The sequence below is a fragment of the Vipera ursinii genome (assembly GCF_947247035.1).
Source record: "Vipera ursinii genome assembly, chromosome: 1".
Lineage (NCBI taxonomy): Eukaryota > Metazoa > Chordata > Lepidosauria > Squamata > Viperidae > Vipera > Vipera ursinii.
In genome coordinates this window covers 168181445-168204856 of record NC_139512.1, presented here as the reverse complement: position 1 = coordinate 168204856, position 23412 = coordinate 168181445, and positions in this window count along the sequence as shown.

The following is a 23412-nucleotide window of genomic DNA, read 5'->3' as shown; positions in this document are numbered from 1 at the left end:
GATAATGTTCCACTCTACACTTGCCTGATCAAATTCCTTTTGGAGTATTATATCAAATTCTGGGCATTGTAGTTAAAAATATAATGACAAATTAGAGCAGGTTCAGAGGAGGCTGCCAGCTTCCAAGGATAAACTGCTTTCAGATTTCAGCTCTAGTCCAAGAATTTTAAGCAGCTGACACAACTCAATGTTCAAGATAGGCCTGTCGCATAAGTTGTTCTAGCAAGAAGTCTTTTCCTCTGAGGGGATCTCAAATACTAAAGCACCCTTTCTCTTCCCCAGATGCAGCTGAAACTAAGCAGCCTTGATTGGCTACCAATAGTTCCTACTAAGCTTGGAATCCCAATAGTAGCCTTTCCCTACTCCTTTAGCTTGTTCACTTTCTGCTTTCTCAATGTTGGCACTGCTGTTTCAATGGTTGAGAAAGTTCCCTCCACCTCTAGGTTAGAATTCTCTGCAGTGTCTTCAAGAGTCTTTTGCCGGCATCTGGTCTCTCACTGTTACAGTCATACCAGGGTTTGGTTTCTCTTTTGTCAGGCCCACAGGTTAGTTTCTGTCCCAAAGAGGGTGATGTGTCCAGCTATCTATTCTTTAATCATCATCGTGAGCAATTTGTTTTGTTCCCATTTCAGACTGGGCCCACAGAAAACAGGCATTACTCAGCCAAAAAGCCAGACAGTGTTCACTACTCTGGTTGCAGCTTTCTACTCCTTTCTCAGAAGCAATTGTAATGTGCATGTGCTACCCTTCAACTCAATTATGGCTCCACAGTTTTATTATCATGATTTTGAATTCAACCCTTGGTTTCCTGTGTCTATCAAACAAATTAAAGTTCACTGTAGGAGGCTAGCACTCTAGGGTAATAAATAATGTAAGTCATAAACTGCCTAAAAGAGTGCTGGAAAGTATTTAAGAGAGTGTAAGTAAAGATTGCCAGAACGACCCTCTCTGGAATCAGCTTCTCTTGGATAACTGAAGGGCCTTTTCAACATATCTGAAATTAATACTGTGAAGTTGTGCGAAATATGCCAAAAGATGTCTTGTACGAGTCTCCAAATTTTCTCCTCTCTGATCCCACAAATCTTTGCTTCGTTTAACTGATGTTTTCTGTTGTTTATTATCCCACCATCTTCTTGTTCCAGGGATATTTCTCCTGATCAATGAAACAAAACCTCTTTAGGTAACCAAATGGATTTTGAGACCAGATCACAGTCCAAAGCAACAGCAGGAAAGATGACCCTGCCCCTTGGTGTTATCTAGAGGTCCTTCAGAAAACTCTCTAAAGTAGGAGGTATTTTTTGCATAATTTTTTTTTCATTCTAAATAGTCTTGAATATTTGTCTGGAAACATACATAAAATTCAGTTTTTTTAAAAAATGTATATTGTACCAAATTCAATTGAGGGAAAATGGTTCAAAATGACTTTTGGAAATTCTCTTCCATTATTAATTGAAACTAAGTCCTCTCTTAATACTAAATCTACCTCAGCCCCATCTGTCCCTGTTGGTGATTCCCCTTTTAGTACTAATCCTCAGAAAGAGGACCACAGCTGGGGGCTAGGAAAACTAACAGCAACAACCCTGAGAATATTTTTTCTCTGAGAATGTTTAAAAAGACTTCACCATTTATAAAATTAGATGAGGAGAGAGGGACCTCACTGTATGTAACATAATCTTTTGTTATTTTTGCCATTTTTTTTAAAAAAAACAAACATTTATTCAATATTGTTTATCTTTGCTTCTTCCTCTCTGCTCAGGGCATCTCTTCAGTCAGGCCAGCCATTTCACTGGTAAACATTTTCCTGCTTCTCAGTGTATCAAATGAACAATAAACAGAAACATCCATAGGGGGTGTTTTCCTGACTGATTTCATTTCTTGGCAAGCATTTCCTCAGGGTTCTTCCCATACCTTACTTTTATCAATTTTGAGGCACAACTAAGCATTTCACATTTGCACAAGTGCATAGCATACCATATTTGTGGTTTGATAACAATTATGTCCATTTCCTTGTCTGCTGCTGAAGACTGGTTATTTCCTGTCAGCATTTTTACATGCGGCTGAACTGCTGATCACAGAAAACAAACAGTTAGTCAATGGAAGGGCTTACTGTAAGTCTCCCTAATTGTGCTTGTGCAAAATTCCTTCAGCCCTGCTGTGTTTAAAAAGCTGTTCATAATAGGCTGCAGCATCACTGGAAATTGAAAAACACCCTCTCCTTTTCTATTTTGAAATTGAAATTTAATTATAGACATATTTCCAGCTATAGGTCTCGAGAAGCAGCCTTCTCTGTATTGTAAATATATAGCATAAAGAAATAAATCACTTTGTAATCAGTACAGAGTGAATGGTTGAAAAGTTAAACAAGGTACTTAAAGATGCACTCTAGATTTGGCACTAATGAGCCAGCTCTTAACCCATATCTCTGACCCTTTGGTACAGAGTAATTTATGGATGAAAAATAATTGAATTCAAACTGATAAGACTAAATCTTAGAAGGCATTCATAACCCTGTCAAGTTGGTTTTAACAAGAATAACTAATTTAGATTAGTTCCATGCTACTAGATCAGAAAGCTTGCTGGCATGAGCAGAGTCAGCTAATTAGCTTTATCATAATTAAAACAGAGAATAAGTATACTTGCATTATTTCTGAACAAAGCATCTCTTCTTCATGAAACACTTGCATATATTGGAGCTGCTGGTTGCATCTGCATTGCATTTTAATTTCCCAGAGGCTGCTGGGAAAAGCTGCTAGCTGAGAGTTCAGGGGGACTGGTAGTGGCCCGCAGGCCTAATGGTGCACAAATAATAAAGCAGCATTAGTACATCCTTGGTAAGTGCATCTGTGATTGCAATTTTATTTTAGAATGTCTTGCAGCTGTCTTTCATGGTAATTCGGATACTGTCCTCTTTGTGATCAGATTACTAGTCTACATGGACAGATTGCTTACCTAGAATATCTAGTCTGTGCTTTTCAGGCAGAAATTGGGTGTCCAACCCAGCCATTCTGTTCTATTGAGCTGCCCTACTATCACAAAGATCCTGCAGGAAAAGAGCAGTATGGACCACTGTGGAATCTGGTAGGGAGAGATATGAACCACAAACACAAAGCTTTCACTGTGTCCATGAATAACAGATATTGTGCCCTTGCTGACCTTAATAGGGATACTAAGGTGGCAGGTCAAGCTGGCTGTGATGATGATGATAACTCAAATGAGGAGATTGTGGTCCAGGACGAAGAACTTTTTTTGAATAAGGGAAAGTATGAATCAGGTATTACACATCAGTCATGCAAAAAGAGCAAGGAATCTAAAAAGAGAAGCCACCTTCTGGTTGGTGATTCAATTATGTTGTTGTTAGCTGTGAAGTCGTGTCCGACCCATCGCGACCCCATGGACAACGTTCCTCCAGGTCTTCCTGTCCTCTACCATCTTCTGGAGTCCATTTAGGCTCACGCCTACTGCTTCAGTGACTCCATCCAGCCACCTCATTCTCTGTCGTCCCCTTCTTCTCTTGCCCTCAACCTTTCCCAGCATTAGGCTCTTCTCCAGTGAGTCCTTCCTTCTCATTAGGTGGCCAAAGTATTTGAGTTTCAACTTCAAGATCTGGCCTTCTAAAGAGCAGTCAGGGTTGATCTCCTCTAGGACTGACCGGTTTGAACACCTTGCAGTCCAAGGGACTTGCAGCAGTCTTCTCCAGCACCAGAGTTCAAAGGCCTCAATTCTTTGGTGCTCGGCCTTTCATATGGTCCAACTTTCACTGGCATACATTGCAACTGGGAAGACCATAGCCTTGACTATATGCACTTTTGTTGACAGGGTGATGTCAACACCCTGTCTAGATTTGTGCTGTCTAGATTTGCCATAGCTTTCCTCCTGAGGAGCAAGCGTCTTTTAATTTCTTGGCTACAGTCCCCATCTGCAGTGATCTTGGAGCCCAGGAAAATAAAATCTGCCACTACCTCCATTTCTTCCCCATCTATTTGCCAGGAATTGAGCGGGCCGGATGCCATGATCTTAGTTTTTTTAATGTTGAGGTTCAACCCAACTTTTGCACTCTCCTTCTTCACCTGCAACAAGAGGCTCTTTAGTTCTTCTTCACTTTCTGCCATTAGAGTGGTATCATCTGCACATCTTAGGTTGTTGATATTTCTCCCAGCAATCTTAATTCCAACTTTTAATTCATCTAGCCCTGCTTTCTCATGATGTGCTCGGCATATAAGTTAAACAGGCAGGGCGACAGTATACAGCCTTGCTGGACTCCTTTCCCATTTTTGAACCTATCAGTGGTTCCATGTCCAGTTCTCACTGTTGCTTCTTGGCCCACATATAGGTTTCTCAAGAGACAAATAAGATGGTCTGGTACTCCCATCTCTTTAAGAACTTGCCACAGTTTTTTGTGATCCACACAATCAAAGGCTTTAGCATAGTCAATGAAGCAGAAGTAGATGTTTTTCTGGAACTCCCTAGCTTTCTCCATGATCCAGCGTACGTTGGCAATTTGATCCCTAGTTCCTCTGCCTCTTCAAAATCCTGCCTGTACTTCTGGTAGTTCTCGATCCACATACCTGCTGGAGTCTAGCTTGTAGGATTTTAAGCATAACTTTACTAGCATGTGAAATGAGTGCAATGGTCCGATAGTTTGAACATTCTTTGGCACTGCCTTTCTTTGGAATTGGAAAGTAAACTGATCTTTTCCAATCCTGTGGCCATTGTTGAGTTTTCCAAATTTGCTGGCAAATTGAGTGTAGCACTTTTACTGCATCATCTTTTAAGAGTTTGAATAGCTCAGCTGGAATACTGTCACCTCCACTAGCTTTGTTGTTGCTCAGTTTTTCTAAGGCCCACTTCACTTCACATTCTAGAATGTCTGGCTCGAGGTCAGTGACAACCTCATTGTGGTTATCAGGGATGTTAAGCTCATTCTTGTATAGTTCTTCTGTGTAATTTTGCCACCTCTTCTTAATCTCTTCTGCCTCTATTAGGTCCCTGCCATTTTGGTCCTTTATCATGCCCATTTTTGCATGAAATGTTCCAATTTTCTTGAAGAGATCTCTGGTCCTCCCTATTCTATTGTTTTCTTCTATTTCTTTGCACTGTTCATTTAAGAAGGCATTTTTATCTCTTCTAACTATTCTCTGGAATTCTGCATTCAATTGTGTGTATCTTTCTTTTTCTCCCTTGCCTTTCGCTTCCCACCTTTCCTCAGCTATTTGCAAAGCTTCCTCAGACAGCCATTTTGCTTTCTTGCATTTTTTTTCCTTTGGAATGGTTTTAGTTGCTACCTCTTGTACAATGTTGCGAACCTCCGTCCATAGTTCTTCAGGCACTCTGTCTATCAGATCTAATTCCTTAAATCTATTTGTCACCTCTACTGTATATTCAACAGGGATATGATTTAATTCATACCTGAGTGGCCTAGTGCTTTTCCCTACTTTCTTCAGTTTAAGCCTAAACTTTGCAATGAGAAGCTCATGGTCTGAGCCACAGTCAGCTCCTGGTCTTGTTTTTACTGACTGTATAGAGCTTCTCCATCTTTGGCTGCAGAGCACCTAGTCAGTCTGATTTCTGTGTTGACCGTCTAGTGATGTCCATGTGTAGAGCCATCTCTTGGGTTGTTGGAAAAAAGTGTTTGCTATGGCCATTGTATTCTCTTGACAAAATTCTGTCAGCCTGTGCCCTGCTTCATTTTGTACTCCAAGGCCAAACATGCCTGTTATTCTGGTTATCTTTTGTCTTCCTACTTTAGCCTGCCAATCCCCCATGATGATAAGGACATCATTTTTTGGTGTTAGTTCTATAAGGTGCTGTAGGCCTTCATAGAACTGGTCAATTTTATCCTCTTCAGCACCGGTGGTTGGGGCATAGACTTGGACTACTGTGATATTGAATGGTTTGCCTTGGATTCGAACTGAGACATTCTGTCATTTGGGGAATTGTATCCCAGTATTGCTTTTCCTACTCTTTTATTGACTATGAAGGCTACTCCATTTCTTCTGAGGGTTTCTTGCCCGCAGTAGTATACCTGTTGGTCATCTGAATTAAATTCACCCATTCCTGTCCATTTTAGTTCGCTGATTCCTAAGATGTCAATGTTCAGTCTTGTCATCTCTTGTTTGACCACATCCAGCTTTCCTTGATTCATGGATCTTACATTCCAGGTTCCTATGGAGAAAAAATCTTTACAGCATCGGACTTTCCTTTCACCACCAGACATATCCACAGCTGAGCGTCCTTTCGGCTTTGGCCCAGTCGCTTCATTCTTTCTGGTGCTACTAGTACTAGCCCTCTGCTCTTCTCCAGTAGCATATGCCTTCCAACCTGAGGGGCTCATCTTCCAGCATCATATCGTTTTGCCTTTTGGTACTGTCCATAGGGTTTTTCATGGCAAAGATACTGGAGTGGGTTGCCATTTCCTTCTCCAGTGGATCACATTTTGTCAGAACTCTCTGCTATGACCTGTCTGTCTTGGGTGGCCCTGCACGGCATAGCTCATAGCTTCATTGAATTATGCAAACCCCTTTGCCATGACAAGGCAGTAATCCATGAAGGGGGATTCAATTATAAGGAATGTCAATTTAGGAAAGGATGCAGAGATTTTGACAGAGGTCAGGTCTCTGCCAGGTGCTAGTGCCAGCAGAGACAAGAGGCGTATTTTTAGAATGCTAGTAACCACTGTGATGTTGATGTGTGTTGTGATTCAGGGTCAGCCTGTGGGTCCGGCAGCCAGGTCGGATGACTCAGATGACTCAGACGAGGGGGAGGAGGAGGGTGTTGAAGACGAACTTGCTGATGATGGCTTGGAGGCTTCGCAGAGCCCCCAGCCAGGCCCCTCTTCTCAGCTGCGCGAGCCCAATAGTGCAGATGAAGAGGACCCACAGCTGGCCCTGTTCAAGGACGCCCAACGCAGGAGGCAGACCAGTAGAAGCAAGCAGAGAAAGGCTGTGGGACTCCTCGGAAGGAGGCACAGGGAGGCCACGCCCTGAACTCTAATAAAGGGAGTGTTTGGGGAAGGGCTGGTTGCTGAAAGCAACCGCTCCGTTTGAGGATCAAAGTTCCGGTATCTTGTTTCATGTTTTGTTGCTTGTTTGTGTAATAAATCTTGGCAGACGTTTTCCAGCCTCAGACGCTCTCCAGTCTCTACCGTTTGTACAGGGGTTGCCTTTCTGCAAGGCCGGTAGCAGGCTGGTACAGAACAATGTGATTGTACTTCTTGGCATGAATGATCTGTCCCCAAAAGATGTATTCTCTGTACAGAATGATTTCCAGAGCTTGGGGCAGGAACTTAGTAGGATAGGCTGTGGGCTTACTTTTTCAGAGGTTTCACCTGTATATAAGGAACAAAAAGGGAAAGGCCAGCATATAATAGAGTTAAATGTGTGGCTAAAGGAGTGATGTAAAGCAGATGATTTTGGTTATATTAGTCACAATGTCTGCAGCTGTTCAGGTGAAAAACTGCACAAAAGAGAAAGAAAGGGAATTCCCAATCACATTAGTCAAAAGTATCATCTTAAAAATCCAATGCCAGTAGGACAGGATACCAGGTAGTTGCCAGGCTAGGTTTCTAGGAGCCACATTGCATTGTGGCAATGTAAGATATTGCCTACTTATGAAGAGCTTCTTTTCACGAGGCTCTGGTTTTCTTCCCTCTCTGAAAAAGCAGTTTACGGTATTTACATCCCACAGTTTTTCAGTTAAACTTCACAAAGATTGCTGTGCTCTAATCCACTTACATAAATCTGCTTCCATAAATTGACTTGAGACAAAAGCATAGCAACTCTGCTTGACCAAATGATGAACAAACCCACTGTAAAGATCTTATGAAATTTCCTAAACAGTTTGTATTGCCAAATAAAGCAAAGTTTCATTCCAAATTACAAGATAAAGTATTTTCCCCCTCCCTAACATGATTTTGGAGCAGCAATCTGGAGGCTCGGGCATGTTAATAGAAGCACTTCCTTTGAAAACCATATCACCTTATATTTAAGCTTTTCACTTATAATGGAAGGGAGTTCCAGATTCTAAAGCTCCTTAGGTTGCATTAGGGCAAGGGTAGGGAACCTTGGCTTTTTTATGACTCGTGGACTTCAACTCCCAGAATTCCAGAGCCAGACATGTTGACAGGAAAGATAGAGTTTCCATGCTGGCTCAGGAATTCTGGGAGTTGAAGTCCACGAGTCATAAAAGAGCCAAGGTTGCCTACTCCTGCACTAGGGGTTATTTGCAGGAGAGAACTGGAAGGGATGCAGTATCCTTTCATTGACATGGCTCTAAAATCTTGCTCTTTTTTTCCCAGCCTGGGGAAGGAAGAGAGAGAGACACAGAAGGAGAGACAGAGAGACAGAGACAGAGAGAAATGTCAAGGGAGAAATACAAAAGTGTAGCTTTTAGACAGAGCAATGTAGATGTATCATTTATCATAGGTTTCAATTTAAGTTTGGTAATGAAATGTCATAAGGGACGCAGTGGCTCAGTGGGTTAAAGTGCTGAGCTTGTTGATCAGAAGGTCGGCAGTTTGGTGGGTCGAATCCCGAGTGCCATGTAACAGAGTGAGCGCCTGTTACTCGTCCCAGCTTCTGCCAACCTAGCAGTTCGAAAGCACGTAAAAATGCAAGTAGAAAAATAGGGACCACTACGGTGGGAAGGTAACAGCATTCCGTGCGCCTTTGGCGTCTAGTCATGCCGGCCACATGACCACGGAGACGTCCTCAGACAAGCACTGGCTCTTCGGCTTTGAAACAGAGATGAGCACCGGCCCCTAGAGTCGGAAACGACTAGCACTCATGTGCAGGGGAACCTTTACCTTTACCTTACCTTAATGAAATGTCTTCAAGAAAACAATCAAGCACAGAGAGCACAACCCCAAGCATCTTTTCCAATTTTTAGGTGATATTCCAAGAAGACAAAGACCAACCTTTTGGCAACAAAGAAGGTATACCAGGTTACTTGCCAAGCTGTCAGGATTTAATGCATAAAAGTAGAAACCCACTGTGATTGCTGTGATTCATGACCACTGTGATTCATGACCAATGAAAGCACAGGGAATGACTTTATTTATTGGTTAGACATTTTTTTGTCTTGCCTTTATTACTAGTTTATAACTAACTCAAGGTAGTGAACATCCCTAATTTTCCTTCCTCCTCCTATTTTTTCCATAACAGCAACCCTGTGAGGTGGGTTGGACTTAGAGAGAGTGACTGGCCCAAAGTCACCCAGCTGGCTTTCATGCCCAAGGCGAGACAAATTCAAAATTACCAGGCTTCTAGTCCAGCACTCTAATTACTATACCAAGCTGGCTCTCTTTGAACAATAATTTATTTTCAAACAACTTTAGACTGGAAGCAACAGCTATAAGCCCTTATTCAAATGATATTCATCAAGCCTGATCTGGTGATAAAACAATTTAGAATATTGGGTTTACCTTAAGCAGATCTCATAAGTTCTTCATTCAAGCTAACACTTCAGTCTTTCTGCCTTCATTCCTATGGATCGAATAGTTAAAATAATTAATTTAGAGGCAGACAGTTCTGAGCTAGTGGGAACAAATTTCGGCTTACAGTAGAGTAATGCTAGAAACTACATTAACTGTGCAGAGGGATAGAACTGTCTATTAGCTCCATGATCTGAACCTGTTCATAGTCATCATCCTAGTAGTTGTAATGATGGAGAAGGAGAAGAAAACAGTTTTCCTTACTTAACAATGGTCTATTTTAACTAAGTGAAGACAGAGATCACTTTCTGAAAATGAGGAAGAATCATCTCTAAGGACAATGACAGTTAAATACAATGCAAAGTGAAACTAGATATGGAATTTCCATTCCCTTTCAAAATGATCAGTGAGACACATGCTGTATAAACCAGATTAGTTACAAATCCTTGTTAAAAGGCCTTTCCACAACTGTCCTAAGTGTGTAATTTACAAAAACCATATGGCTCTCTAGAAATGGTTGGATTCCAGTTCCTATCATCCTTCACCATTATCCATGCTGGCTAGGGCTCATAGGAGTTTGAAGTTGTAACATTTGGTTAGTGTCACATTGCCGTCACTGTTGGACCTGAAACAAAATCCATTTAACCTTTATAGTGACTTTTTAGAAAATACTAAGAATTTAAATGAACACAACATCATTGAGATAAAAGCAAAGCAGGGCAAAAGCAAAGAAACTGCTTCAAACTCAATTTCTACAGAGAATCTTTACATTTTATACTCATGCCTACTCCCTTTTCTCATTAAATGCAATATCAAAAATTGTTAACTGACATTTTAACATATCCCTTCCTGAAACATTCAATATAAAGCACAATATATGAGAATTATGGAAGGAACTTAGTTCAACTAATGCCCACTGTAGAACAAATTCATTAGTAGATGGGGAATCTTGCATGTTTGTTTTGGAGCTTTATTGCAAAATAGTCCCCAGTTAAATGACTCACTAGAATTATCAGAGAATGACATCATTTTACCCCCAGGGAATTTTTCAAGAAACTTTTTATCCTCCATCCATCCTGTGAATCACTTTGATATTTCAGATTAGATTGTACAGTAGTATGACCCGGTCATTTAGATTTGTGAATGATGGAATTGCTCACTATTTAAATGAAATTTGCAGCTGTAAAGCAAGAGGGCCTGAATTTCCAAATCTTCTGAAAATATAAGAACTTTGCAAACCCTCCTTATGGGGACTGCTGATTTGGTTGAGCTTTTATAAACTTCAGCCCACTCAAGCTACTACTTTGGTGCTTATCCAGTTGAAAAAAAAATATTCTGCAAGAGTAAAGGAAGAATCAATTGTGGAGATGCTTCCTCCTGGGGCAAATGATCAGTTCATTGGAATCATAGAAACATAGGGCTGAAGGCACTTTGGAGGTCTTCTCCTGCTCAAGTCAGGAGACTTATGAAATCCTAATCAAATGATTGTTCAGTCTATTTTTGAAAACTCCAGTGATGGAGCACTCTCCACCCCTGGAGGCATGGCATTCCTTTACTTTTTTTTTTAATTCCATTTATATCCTGCCCTTCTCCGAAGACTCAGGGCGGCTTACAAGCTTAGCAGTAGCCTTCATTCTATGTATAAGCCTGCTTATTAGGGCTTTCACACACACCCCAAGCGGCATTATTACAAAGTCAGCTTAATTGCCCCCAACAATCTGGGTCCTCATTTTACCTACCTCGGAAGGATGGAAGGCTGAGTCAACCTTGAGCCTGGTGGGATGCGAACCTGCACTAATTGAAGGCAGCTGGTGTTACTTAAGGAGGCATTAGCCTACTGCTCCACCAAGGCTCTTTTAATTAACTTAATTGCTCTTACAGTACTATCAGAACATTTCTCCTTACTTCTAGGTTGTAGTTCTCTTTTGACAAACTTCCACCCATTACTTTTGGTCCTGTCCTCTGATGCCCTAGAAAATAAGCCAATTTCCTCTTCTTTGTGGCAGTTCCTTATGTGCTGGAAGAGAGTTATCATGTCCTCCCTAATCCTTCTCTTCTAAAGGCTAAACATATCTAGCTCCCTCAGTCAAATCACTAGAGGTTTTTAAGAAGAGATTGGGCAGCCCATTTGTCTGGAATGCTACAGGATCTCCTGCTGGAGCAAAGGATTGAACTAGAAGACCTTCAAGGTCCCTTCCAACTCTGTTATTCTATATTCTGAACCCCAGCTGTTAAATTCAAAACAAGAAAGCTAGAATTAGACTGTATCCAGAGTCATGCAAATAAGCCTTTGGATATTATTCCTATCTTGTATAACTTCTTTTCTCTGCCAAAGTTTTCTCAGGGCGAGTGGAGTGTTTACCCTCACACCATTTGGGATAGATTTTGAGGCACAGAGGAAAATTACTACCCTTCCCCTTCTGCTTCCAGAAATAGTACCATTTGCAAGGAAATAGAACTGAAATTCATCTAAGGTAAATTGAGTTTAAGGGATGCGGTGGCTCAGTGGGTTAGGACGCTGAGCTTGTCGATCAGAAGGTCGGCAGTTTGGCGGGTCGAATCCCGAGTGCTGCATAGCAGAGTGAGCGCCTGTTACTCGTCCCAGCTTCTGCCAACCTAGCAGTTCGAAAGCACGTAAAAATGCAAGTAGAAAAATAGGGACCACTACGGTGGGAAGGTAACAGCGTTCCGTGCGCCTTTGGCGTCTAGTCATGCCGGCCACATGACCACGGAGACGTCCTCGGACAAGCGCTGGCTCTTCGGCTTTGAAACGGAGATGAGCACCGGCCCCTAGAGTCGGAAACGACTAGCACGCATGTGCAGGGGAACCTTTACCTTTACTAAATTGAGTTTAGATTCCAGTGAAATCAGTGGATGAAATTAGCCATTCTTGATCTCCTAAAATCAACTGGACATAACTTTATTGAACCTGGGATCCTGTGAATATTAAGAAAGTTGTGTTTTGGAACAGACAAAGCTGTAAACTTTGCATTTTCTGATGGATCCATAGAATTATTACAGAACCCGAATAGCTTAAGTTCAACAGTAAGTGAATGTATTTGATTAAAGAGTTTAGTTCAGCCCCCAGTTTAGTTATCTGAAGGCAACCCAGTTTGGTTCAGGCTGAATCAGAGACTACCAGATTAAAACAGTGAAGCCAAGTTTGAGAATTTGAAAGTTTGTGACATAATTATCACTGGAAATGAATAGTTTGTTGCTATATTATCAATATATGGAAATCCCTTCATACTTTAGGTGAAGACATTCAAGTTTTTGAAATGTTTAAAGCTTTTCTAAAAGAAACAAGATGAGTATTATTTTCAAGGATGAGCTGTGAGCCATGTCAGCGAATACATGAATGCAGAGTTCAAGTGTCCAAAAAAAGCAGCTTTTTCACATCTGTGTGTTTTCATTTTGACTATTGAATTTGGGGATATGCTAAAAAATCTTATTTCTTTGACTAAGTTTTATTTGCATTTTAATTACTTTGATTTTATTTGGAGCCTTTAGTGTCACCTATTGGTGAAAATCCAGGATAGGTGCCCTGGAAAACCAGGAATAGTTATCCCAGTGACTTCTCCAAACAAGTAGCTTCTCTGTCTCCCTCTGTATTGCTGAACCCTGCAATTCCTTGGAAGGCAGGTATTGATAAAATCACAAACTGAAAATCAATTTAAGTCCATTAATTCAGCCTTTCTTGCTAGACATTTTCGCATCTACAGTCCTATTATTTTTCAGTGTGTTTCTTTTTTCTGGCTTAGTGATTCCTCCTCCTCCTCCTCCTCCTCTTCCTCCTCCTCCTCCTCCTCCTCCTCCCACCATCCCTTTAGTTTACACATACTACACATCCTGAAAGTTCTGATAATAGCACATCCCAACTGATAATATTTGGGGATCCTTACTTAAGTCCATCTTCAACACTTTGGTCATACATGAATGACTGTAATATTCCATTTCAGAACAGAAAAGGATATTCCATTTTAGAAGTGCAGATTTTAGATTCCTTTGCAGTTTCCAGCACATATTAATATAATACACATGCATGCATCATAATCTCATGTGAAAACTGATGATAGCAATTGCTGATTCACTTCACAGAAGCATTTTCTGTAAAAGAAATGTATATAATTTAAGTTGAAAAACTAGTCATTAGGCCACACTGTTGGGATTCTATCCAGAATTCCTTCTTCTTGAGATCTGGCTTAAATTAAAAATGGACCCAGGAAAAATTCTTTGGTATTCTCTAGGTTCTTGTCCTTGAGAATAAATTTTTGTTTATATTCCAAAGTATGAGTGAGCTGGAAACCATATATCCTTTATGAGTATACATTTCAGCCGTTCTTACAAGGAGGGAAGCAAATGTAATCCTATATCCTATGTAAGCCAATCTTCCCACTGTTAAATTTTGACTACTACTATAGAGGTAGAAACAGGGACGCAGTGGCTCAGTAGGTTAGGACGCTGAGCTTGTCGATCAGAAGGTCGGCAGTTTGACGGATCGAATCCCAAGTGTCGCGTCAACCACAACCACATCAAAAGATCTTTCTCAACAATCTGTCCATGACTTGGCCTGAAGTAATATAACCAGGATTTTTTATTTATTTATTATTTAACATGGTTACATAGATTCAGCTATACATGGACAAGCAAAACAATCTTAAAAAATTAATCAGAGGCTATTTTTTAAAAGTTAGTTAATCCATATAGAGCATCTGTAAACCCTGAAGATCCCCAAGAAGAAAATCACTTTTTAACGTCACTATAAATATCACGATAAACTGAGCTATTATTAAATTGTATTTGCTGCCCATCTCATAGTTTGAAGAGAGTCTGACCAGGAATTCATTGATTCTGAGGCAATTCTATCACTAGGTGTTAGATGCTAAGAAGCACGTACTGTAGCAGGAATGAACTCTTGGAAGACAGTACTGTACTTCATATAGCCTGACTAGACATTTCTTAACAAAGTGATTGGCTTTAGATATAATGGAAGTCCCAGTCATATGACTGAAATAAAATACCATCACAATATGGTTGGCGTTCGTACATGGAATGTATAGAGGCAGCAAAACATTTTGGCTAATTCTAATTATAAATGTCTTTCCAAAACTTTCCCACAAAACTAATTAATTAGTTGAAACTGGCTTATTGGGCCACACACAAAAACATGGTCTCTAAAGGGACGCCTAGGCCATATTTATTCACCAAAAAAGTGTTTTACACCAAAGCTTTTCAGCTTTTTCACCCATTGTACAACGTTTAGGATATGGCAACATCCAAGTACCACCAATTGCCTAGCAAAGTGTCAAAAACTTGATAAAAAAGGAAAAAAGTGATGAAGTACAGGTAGTCCTCAACTTACAACAGTTTGCTTAGTGACTGTTTGAAGTTACAATGGCACTGAAAAACGTGCCCCCCAAGCCACAGCCGAGCAAAACACCTGCCTGCCTGCCCAGCGGCGCTCTTCCTCCTGTCCGAGGTTTTCAGTGTTGTGAGCATTTCTGTTGAGGATTGGCAGCGGGGGTGGGGTGGGATGTGTTTGGTTTTTATCCCCCCCCCCTCTGCTGGGTGGTTGAGCCTGGGACACTGTGACCGTCCTAAATATGAATCAGTTGCCAAGTATCTAAATGTAAATCACAAGACCCTGGAGATGCTGCAATATTCCAGCTGATCGGCGCTTCTTCTGGGCTCAGCAGAAGCACCAGGATCAGCAGCGAGCTCCAGCTGGAGACTGGCACTGATCCTGGCACTTCTGATGAGCCCTGACATCCCCGAAGAAGCGCCGATCAGCTGGAAAGTGGCACTAATCCTGGTGCTTCCGCTGAGCCCTGACAGCCCTGCAGCTCCAGCCATCTCTCGATACTGCCACCGGTTCAGCTCATTCCCCTCCCCCGCTACCACTTTTCTAGGATGGTCGCGTACCACCTGCCAGGTGCCAATGTACCACAGGTGGTACCCGTATCACTGGTTGAAAAGCCGTCTTTTACACAGCCCTAGTCCCTGAGAATTCCTATAAAGCTCATTGCTGCAGTCTGTCCTATAATCAATAAGTCTAACTAGATCACAGGTCCTCATAATCTTGGAATAAACTTGCTTTTAAGCTACTAACAGGCAGCCATGACTGTTGATGTTTTAGATGAAGAAGCAATTATACTATACAATCTATTGATAATCCGTCTAGAAAAATGTTATAATTGTCATTCCCATATCTTGTAGGCTTAATTGTTCCTTTGGGAATTGGGCATAAACTCATCGATTCTCCCCCTAGTCTGAAAGAGAAAAAAAACCCTTCAGTTTAACACCCATGGAAGAAGATTTGCTACCTTAATACTTCCTATTGTGTGCCACTTGCACCCTTTCCTGGACTATGAAGCTATACTCACAATTATTATGCCCTGGTCCCCTCTAGAATGTATTACTGGAGCTCCACATGGGGCAGCCTTTGAAAAAATATCTGGAAGCTTCAACTGGCACAGAATGTGACTGTGTGGTTTATCCTTAGAATGGAGCACATTACATCTCTGTTCCATGAGCTGCATTGTCTACCAGGTTGTTTCTGAGTGGAAGTCAAAGTTCTGGTTTTAACTTTTCAAGCCCTGCATGGCACGGAGTCAGGTTATTTGAGGGACCACCTCTTCCCACTTATATCAGCCCATTCCATCAGATTGATCAGAAGGATATCCTGTGCGTCCTGTCTACTGAGTTCCACTTAGTGGGAACCAGGAGGCGTGCCTTTTATGCTGTGGCCTTTGCCCTGTGGAATATTATTCCATACAACCCACCCAAGTGAGGTTGGCTGCATCTCTGCTTGCCTTCTGAAAGACCTTCAAATTGTAGTTCTTCCATTGTCCCACGGGGAGCCAGCAATTGGCCAGGTCATGGTTGTCATCGTGTTATCTTGGTTTTTTCTGTTTTATTTGTTCAAGTATTTTATGGTTTTTATAGTTTTTATCTATTGTATGTTTCCCAGAGTCACATTTTGTAGGATGAGTGGTTATATACATTTGCTAAATAAATAAAATAATATTTGAGAACCATAATAGTTAACTGGATTTTCCTATGGTAAGTAGATTTAAGAGTTTCTGAGCCTTCCCAGTGTTTTCATCAAAACTATAGAGTGAATAAAGAAACAGTCTAAGCTTATCCTTTCACAGAGACATAAACATCCACTTTTCTGATAGTTGGTTGCTGTGACCAGAATAAGCCAAGTTGATGGCTGAAGAAAGTTTTGTCCAATTTGAACCTTAGACAAATAAATACCCTGTGCTCCAACTATTACAGCTCTATTGTTGTGTTAAGATTTCCAGTGGATATATTGGAGTTTTCTTTTGCTTACCGTATTTCAGGACTGAAAGATATTTATCTTCCCCTGATTCAGCGCTTGCTTATTTCACTGGCTAACTCTCTTCCCTTACAACATCATTGCCCGAACACCATTTCTGAGCAAACATTTCCAGTCAATATTATATTTAGATGTTCTCTGGATGCACTAACTTTACAGAAATGTATAGTTTTAATTCTGGACTGCATTTTCTCCAAACTGTTTAAATTTGAACCAAAGGAATGTATATTTTGTTTAAAAATCTCATACACCCGATACTCCACCCTATAAAGGCACAGAAGAAAAAATGCAAATTATTACATTCCTAGCAGAATCAGTTGTCAATCCTGCTTGTTGTGAAACCCAGGAAACTTGCCTATAATGAGTATAAAGCAAAATTCCCATTTTAACCATAGAGAATGTACAGCATCCCAGAAGCCTTTTCTTCATTTCTCACAGTGCCATAAAACATACCAACTTTGCATTTTCTTTGGGGCAATGTTACCTAAGAGTCGTACATTTCTTTAAAGAGATTTAGTCTGACTTTATGAAATAATCAGTTTAGGAACATTCAGGTGAACTTCACATATTTGAATGATTTGGAAAAAAATGTGTTAACAGCCTCAAATATCTAAATAGCCTGGCTGTATGCAAGGATTAATTTCCCTTATTATCTACATCACAGAGCCTCCAAAAGTTAAACTTTATTTTTTTGCAGCTTGGGCGCAAGTATTTTCATGAATAAATCCTAACTAAGCAAAGGATATGTAGCCTGCAAAATATTCCATTCTTCTCTAGACTGTTTATGCAGGTGGGAAAATAAAAGCTTGAATGGCTGGCTGAAATTACTATCCTGGAACTGAAATCCAAGCAGTTATATCTTATATTTTGTTAGCAAAAAGCAAAAGCAAATGGTCTAAATTTGGGTTCAAAAGATTCACCTACATTTTGCTTATAAGGAATTTCTCTGAGACCTTTGTAAAATAATAGCTATCTAATCCAACTGATTCTAACTTTGATCAGAGCCACACACACACACACACACACACACACACACACACACACACACACAATTCAGATCTCTCAGCCTTCTCCAGGTTTTCCTTTGACAAAATCCCAAAGAGAACAATACAGTGGTACCTTGGTACTCAACTGCTTTGAAACTCATCCAATTTGGTACTCAACACATTTTGATGTGAAAATTTTGTCCCAATACTCATTGTTTGTTTGGTACTCAATGTACAAGTTAAAACTTGTCGATGTCGGCTGCCTTGTGACTCACTATATTATTCCTTATGGGAAAACTGTATTTGGTACTCAGCGTTTTTGGTATTCAATTGGGTCAATAGAAAATGTCTTGTAACAATCTAAACAGTGACAGTTGTGTCATCAATTAACTTTGAAGAGTAAATAAATGTATAGCAAAGCCTAGGTCAGATTTTGCTTAAATGAATTAGCTTAATTTTAAGAATTCAAAAGTTATTCATATAAAAGAGAGTAGTGCTTGCTTTATAGTGCTAGTCCTTACTGTAGTTGTGTGAATGTGTGTGTGTGTGGGGAGGGCAGGGAGAAAGAAGTGGCCTTGCTGCCTCCCCCAATTTCCCCATGGTTTTCTTTGGAGCCTCATATACCTCTGTGATCTTCTTCATACTTGATAAAGTGTGAAGGCACTGTGCTCTTTATTAATCCAACTGTGTGATAGAAAGACAAATGTTTGTGAGGATTAAGACAACTTGATTATACGGCAGCCAGTTACTTTTGGGGTGGCCCTTCAGAAACATATTGTAGCTCCCTCAAACTATGGCATGGCCCTGAGGGTGGGAGAGGGAAAGGGGCATATGGCCTATATTGAGAATTACTGGTCTAGAATATGGCAAAAGAGCTCACAATGAAACTGATAGGAGAGAGGGAATAAACCAGATCAAATTTGGGAAACTGACAAAAGATTGACCAAGGATGTCTCCGATTGAGATCCATTGATCCAATCTGAATTCGGTGGCTGCCCTTCACTCATGCCATTAGCCATCTTGTGTGCAATAATGATGTCTATCTCCCAAGGTCCAGACAGCCAACTATTTGTTGAACTTTGCAAGTCAGAGTGCAAAATGGCCCCTGCCAGATTCCACTCTTTGCCTTCAGGTTTCAAACTGTATTTATTATGAATGTAGCATGATGACCAGTTCATTTGTCCAAGGACTGCAAGACTAAAACCTACCATAGTCTAGTCTAGTCTAGTCTAGTCTAGTCTAGTCTAGTCTAGTCGAGTCGAGTCGAGTCGAGTCGAGTCGAGTCGAGTCTAGTCTAGTCAGTAATGCCAGCAAAAATCTCAGTGAGTTAGCATCCTCTTTTCATTTCCATCACATCTCTTCTACTTGCCTAAATTTAAACTGCAGTTCTCTGAAAACCTGCCTGTTGTCCAAAGGGAAACTTTTCCACCAATGGAAAAGCAATTTTTAGCTTCCCAATTTCTTTCAGGTCACTTTCTTTCTAAAGAAAAAAGAATCTTTTAACCCTCAAGGAATTTGCACAGAGATCTCTACTGTGATGTATTTGATGGACCAAAACCAAAGAACTTCCTACTCCATTGGTCTTTATTTATCGTTGTAAATGAAGCCAGATTTTATGTTGAACTCATGGCAGATTTTTTTTTAAAAAAGAGATAAATATGACACTGATTTTAAATAGATTGTGGGCAGGATGATATAACATATATTTCTGTATTAAATAGAGTATGGTTCTCTATGTGCTGAATTAGCCCTTTAGTTGTACAGATAGAAATCAGAATTTCTGGTTCAAAGCAACCTAATACAGTTATCTCAGAAAGTATCCTTCTGACATTTGGACCATAGATAAATAGGTGATTTCAGGGAGAAAAAAAAATTGACAAATCGAGAGCCTAAATCTTCAGTTAAGCTCACATCTTAATCTTAATGATTGATATTTTGGCTTTATATGCCACGTTTTTTTTAAAGAGTTCAGCTGATATCAATGGAACTTTCTTCTCCCATTTATCCTTATAACAACAATCTTGTGAGGTGGATTGGGCTAAAAGAGCATGCGTGTGCCAAAATCAGCCAGCGAGCATCTAGAATTTAAGTCTTGGCAACATCAAATGGCAAGGCTATCTTCTGTGTGACCAAATAAATTTCAAAAATGTTTTTTTTTCTGCCTGTTTTCCATTAAAACACTTGGAAATTAATACATTTATAGGAATTACAGCCTCTTATGAGAAGGTGACACATGCCAAACTGAAGACAAAACATTTTCTTTTTTTCTTTAAGAGAACTGCCAGTAACATTTTTGTTTTCTTGGCAGAATTGGAAATAATTTTCAGACTATTTTCAGATAGTTGCCTTTTCTGAGGAAATGAATTCAGCCAAGGTTTAGATGATGGTGTTCAAGGTTTCATTTTATTATTTTTATGTTGTTGTTGAAACCAAGAATTGGTCGTCTGGTTAATAAAACCAAAATAATTAAAAATAAATTGCAAAATACAGAGTTTTTAATAATATAATAATATAATATAATATAATATAATATAATATAATATAATATGATGTGATGTGATGTGATGTGATGTGATGTGATGTGATGTGATGTAATGTAATGTAATATAATATAATATAATATAATATAATATAATATAATATAATATAATATAATATAATATAATATAATATAATATAATAATATAATATAATATAATATAATATAATATAATATAATATAATATAATATAATATAATATAATATAATATAATATAATATAATATAATATAATAATATAATTATATGTATTTATGCTCAATGGCATTTTCTATGTACCTTTAAATCAATATTGACTCCTGGAAACTGGACTAGTCCCTGCAGTTTTCTTGGCAAGGTTTTTCCAGAAGTGATTTGCCATTCCTTGCTTCCTAGGGTTGACAGATTGGTCCAAGGTCATCCAGCTCACTCCAGGTGTAAAGCCAAACTAGAACTCACAGTCTCCCAGTTTCTAGTCAGGTCAAACTTTCTCTCTCTATGATTTCAGTGACATTCTATAATATTCTTAATTTGTCTGTTTTGACTCACTAGACACTTTTGTATTAATGTAAGACAAGGTTTTAGTCTTGCAGTCCTTGGACAAATGAACTGGTTATCATGCTACACTCATAATAATTAGATTTTGAAACCCCAAGGCAAAGGGTGGAATCTGGCAATGAAGGGATTGTTCTCAGGGTTTTTTATTCCAGAAGCTGTTCCAAATTATAGCTGTGCTCTCCAGTTCTGCTTTGATATGTTATCGTATTTAATGGCGGTTATATTTCATGACTACTTGAGTCCCCTGTTGATAATAAAACATATACTTCTTAATTTTTGGCTTTAGTTGAGTGGGTTGTAATTAAGATATGCTTATGGCACAGGATACACAGACTTCTTTCTTCACTCTATTAATGAGTGATACTCTGTTGGACTATCTTTCTTTCTCCAGGAAAGCAAGGTATCAACACAATGCATATTTTACATGTATATGAACAGTAGTCAAATGATTATGAGTAATCTAAGTTTCTTTAACATATTTTAATTTTTTATAGATGATAATCAGTCCATCTAATGTTGCCCTTTCTTCTATTAAATGATTCTTTCAATGCAAGAATCAAGAAAAATAAAAAGTCTAATATGATTCCCAATTCTAGTTTTCAACTTTCCTGACACTGTAATTAGTGCAGCTGCCTGCAATTAGTGCAGGTTCGAGTCCCACCAGGCTCAAGGTTGACTCAAACTTCCATCCTTCCGAGGTAGGTAAAATGAGGACCCAGATTGTTGGGGGCAATTAAGCTGACTTTGTAATAATGCCGCTTGGGGATGTGTGTGTGAAAGCCCTAATAAGCAGGCATATACATAGAATGAAGGCTACTGCTAAGCTTGTAAGCCGCCCTGAGTCTTCGGAGAAGGGCGGGATATAAATGGAATAAAAATAAAATAAAATAAAATAAATGTTTATATAATGGTTTCATTACTTACTCATATATAGACTGAATCAGTATCTAAAACTATGTTTTTATATCGATTACTCCCATCAAGTGACTGAAAATGGTATGTATGTAGTGCATATCATACCCAAAATACTAATTCACATCAGCACATTAAAAAAAAATCTTCCTAACTCTACTTCTTCATCAAAGAGAGAGAAAAGTCTAGCTCCAGCAATCAAAACCAGCATGATATTATATATTTCCCAGACAATTTAGCCATGTTCAGTTGGAAAATTTGCTACCCTATCAGAATGAGATCAGCTGCAGTAAGAATTTCCATCCCCTTGATAGAAAAATCTGAGCTTGATTAGTGAACTCAATCTGGACTGAAACTCTCTCAAAGCTTCTCTTTCTAAATAGAAATCTTCCAAAAAGCATGGTTTCAATTAAAATAATATACACAGGGCAGTGTAATCTGGAGCAATGTTGCAAGTGGAAGGAACAACATTGAGGAGAATTGAAATGGCTGGGGAATAGATGCTGTGGCAACAACTGTCCCTATTGCTATACTGGCAAATGAGGCACAGAGGGATTTGGCAAGTAGTACACAGTTAATGATTTCATGGGTCAAAGCACTACCTGCCAATCTCCTAGACTGTCTTCCAGTGACATGGCAACCAATTACAATAAAATTCTCAGAAGTTCAAAAGAGATCAGAAAAGCATGGGAAACTCAAACCATGAGTTAGCCAGAGGGTTGGGCTTTCACAAAGAGGATGAGAAAACTCCATTTTGCATTTTCTAGAAATCTGTTTTCATCCTGGAGAAGAAATGGAGAAACTGAACAAAATATCCATAAGAGAGTGTAAGACAGATATGCATTGAACTGACTGTGGGTTTTATTTTTTTTAATTCTGAACTCTGTTTTGTTCTGTCAATAGTGGTTGTGTGGATCAGGCTGTGGGGAAGTACTCTAGTGCAGTGTGTGCATTTCTGATTAGATGATTGTCTGACATTCATGACATTCTTCTTTCCCCTTCTATCATAATCTCCAGCTCTGAATGAATTGCTTGATCTCAATGGCTATGCTCAATATTCCTATGGTCTTCTGGAATCAGGATCCTCATACTGACATGGAATTTAGCTGCTCACACATCCTACTTAACCTACTTAATTACCAAAAAGACAAAAGAAAGTTAAGAACAATTTTTCCACTTTCTTCCTTGCGATTAAAAATGCGAAGAGAAATTTCCTCTGGACAAAAACAAAACAAGCAAAAACAAAAACAAAGGGACTTCAGTTGCCGAGCAAACAGGCTGTCTCCAGGATTGTAATAGTAAGGATTGTAGGAGAGGCCTTAAAGATCCCCTGCTTGATGGAGACAGGTAGACCAACCTATTACAACTCTATATGTATGCAGCCATGTGGTCCAAGGGCAATCTCACATATGTTTGCAGCACGCACCAATTTGCAGTGATCCTTCAAATCAAAGAACAGAAGCAACGACTGTGGATGTTAGGTTTATCAGGTTGCCATAACATGCCAGCCACTCTCCATGCAAAGGACAAAGGATTGAGCACAGTGGACAGAAGTGACAACCAGAAATAAAAGATATAAAAGAGACTTTTTGCTACTCGAACTCTGAAACCATTTTTTAGACCTTCACAGAAGCAACACCCTCTGAGGTTTTTTTTGGGGGGAAAGGGG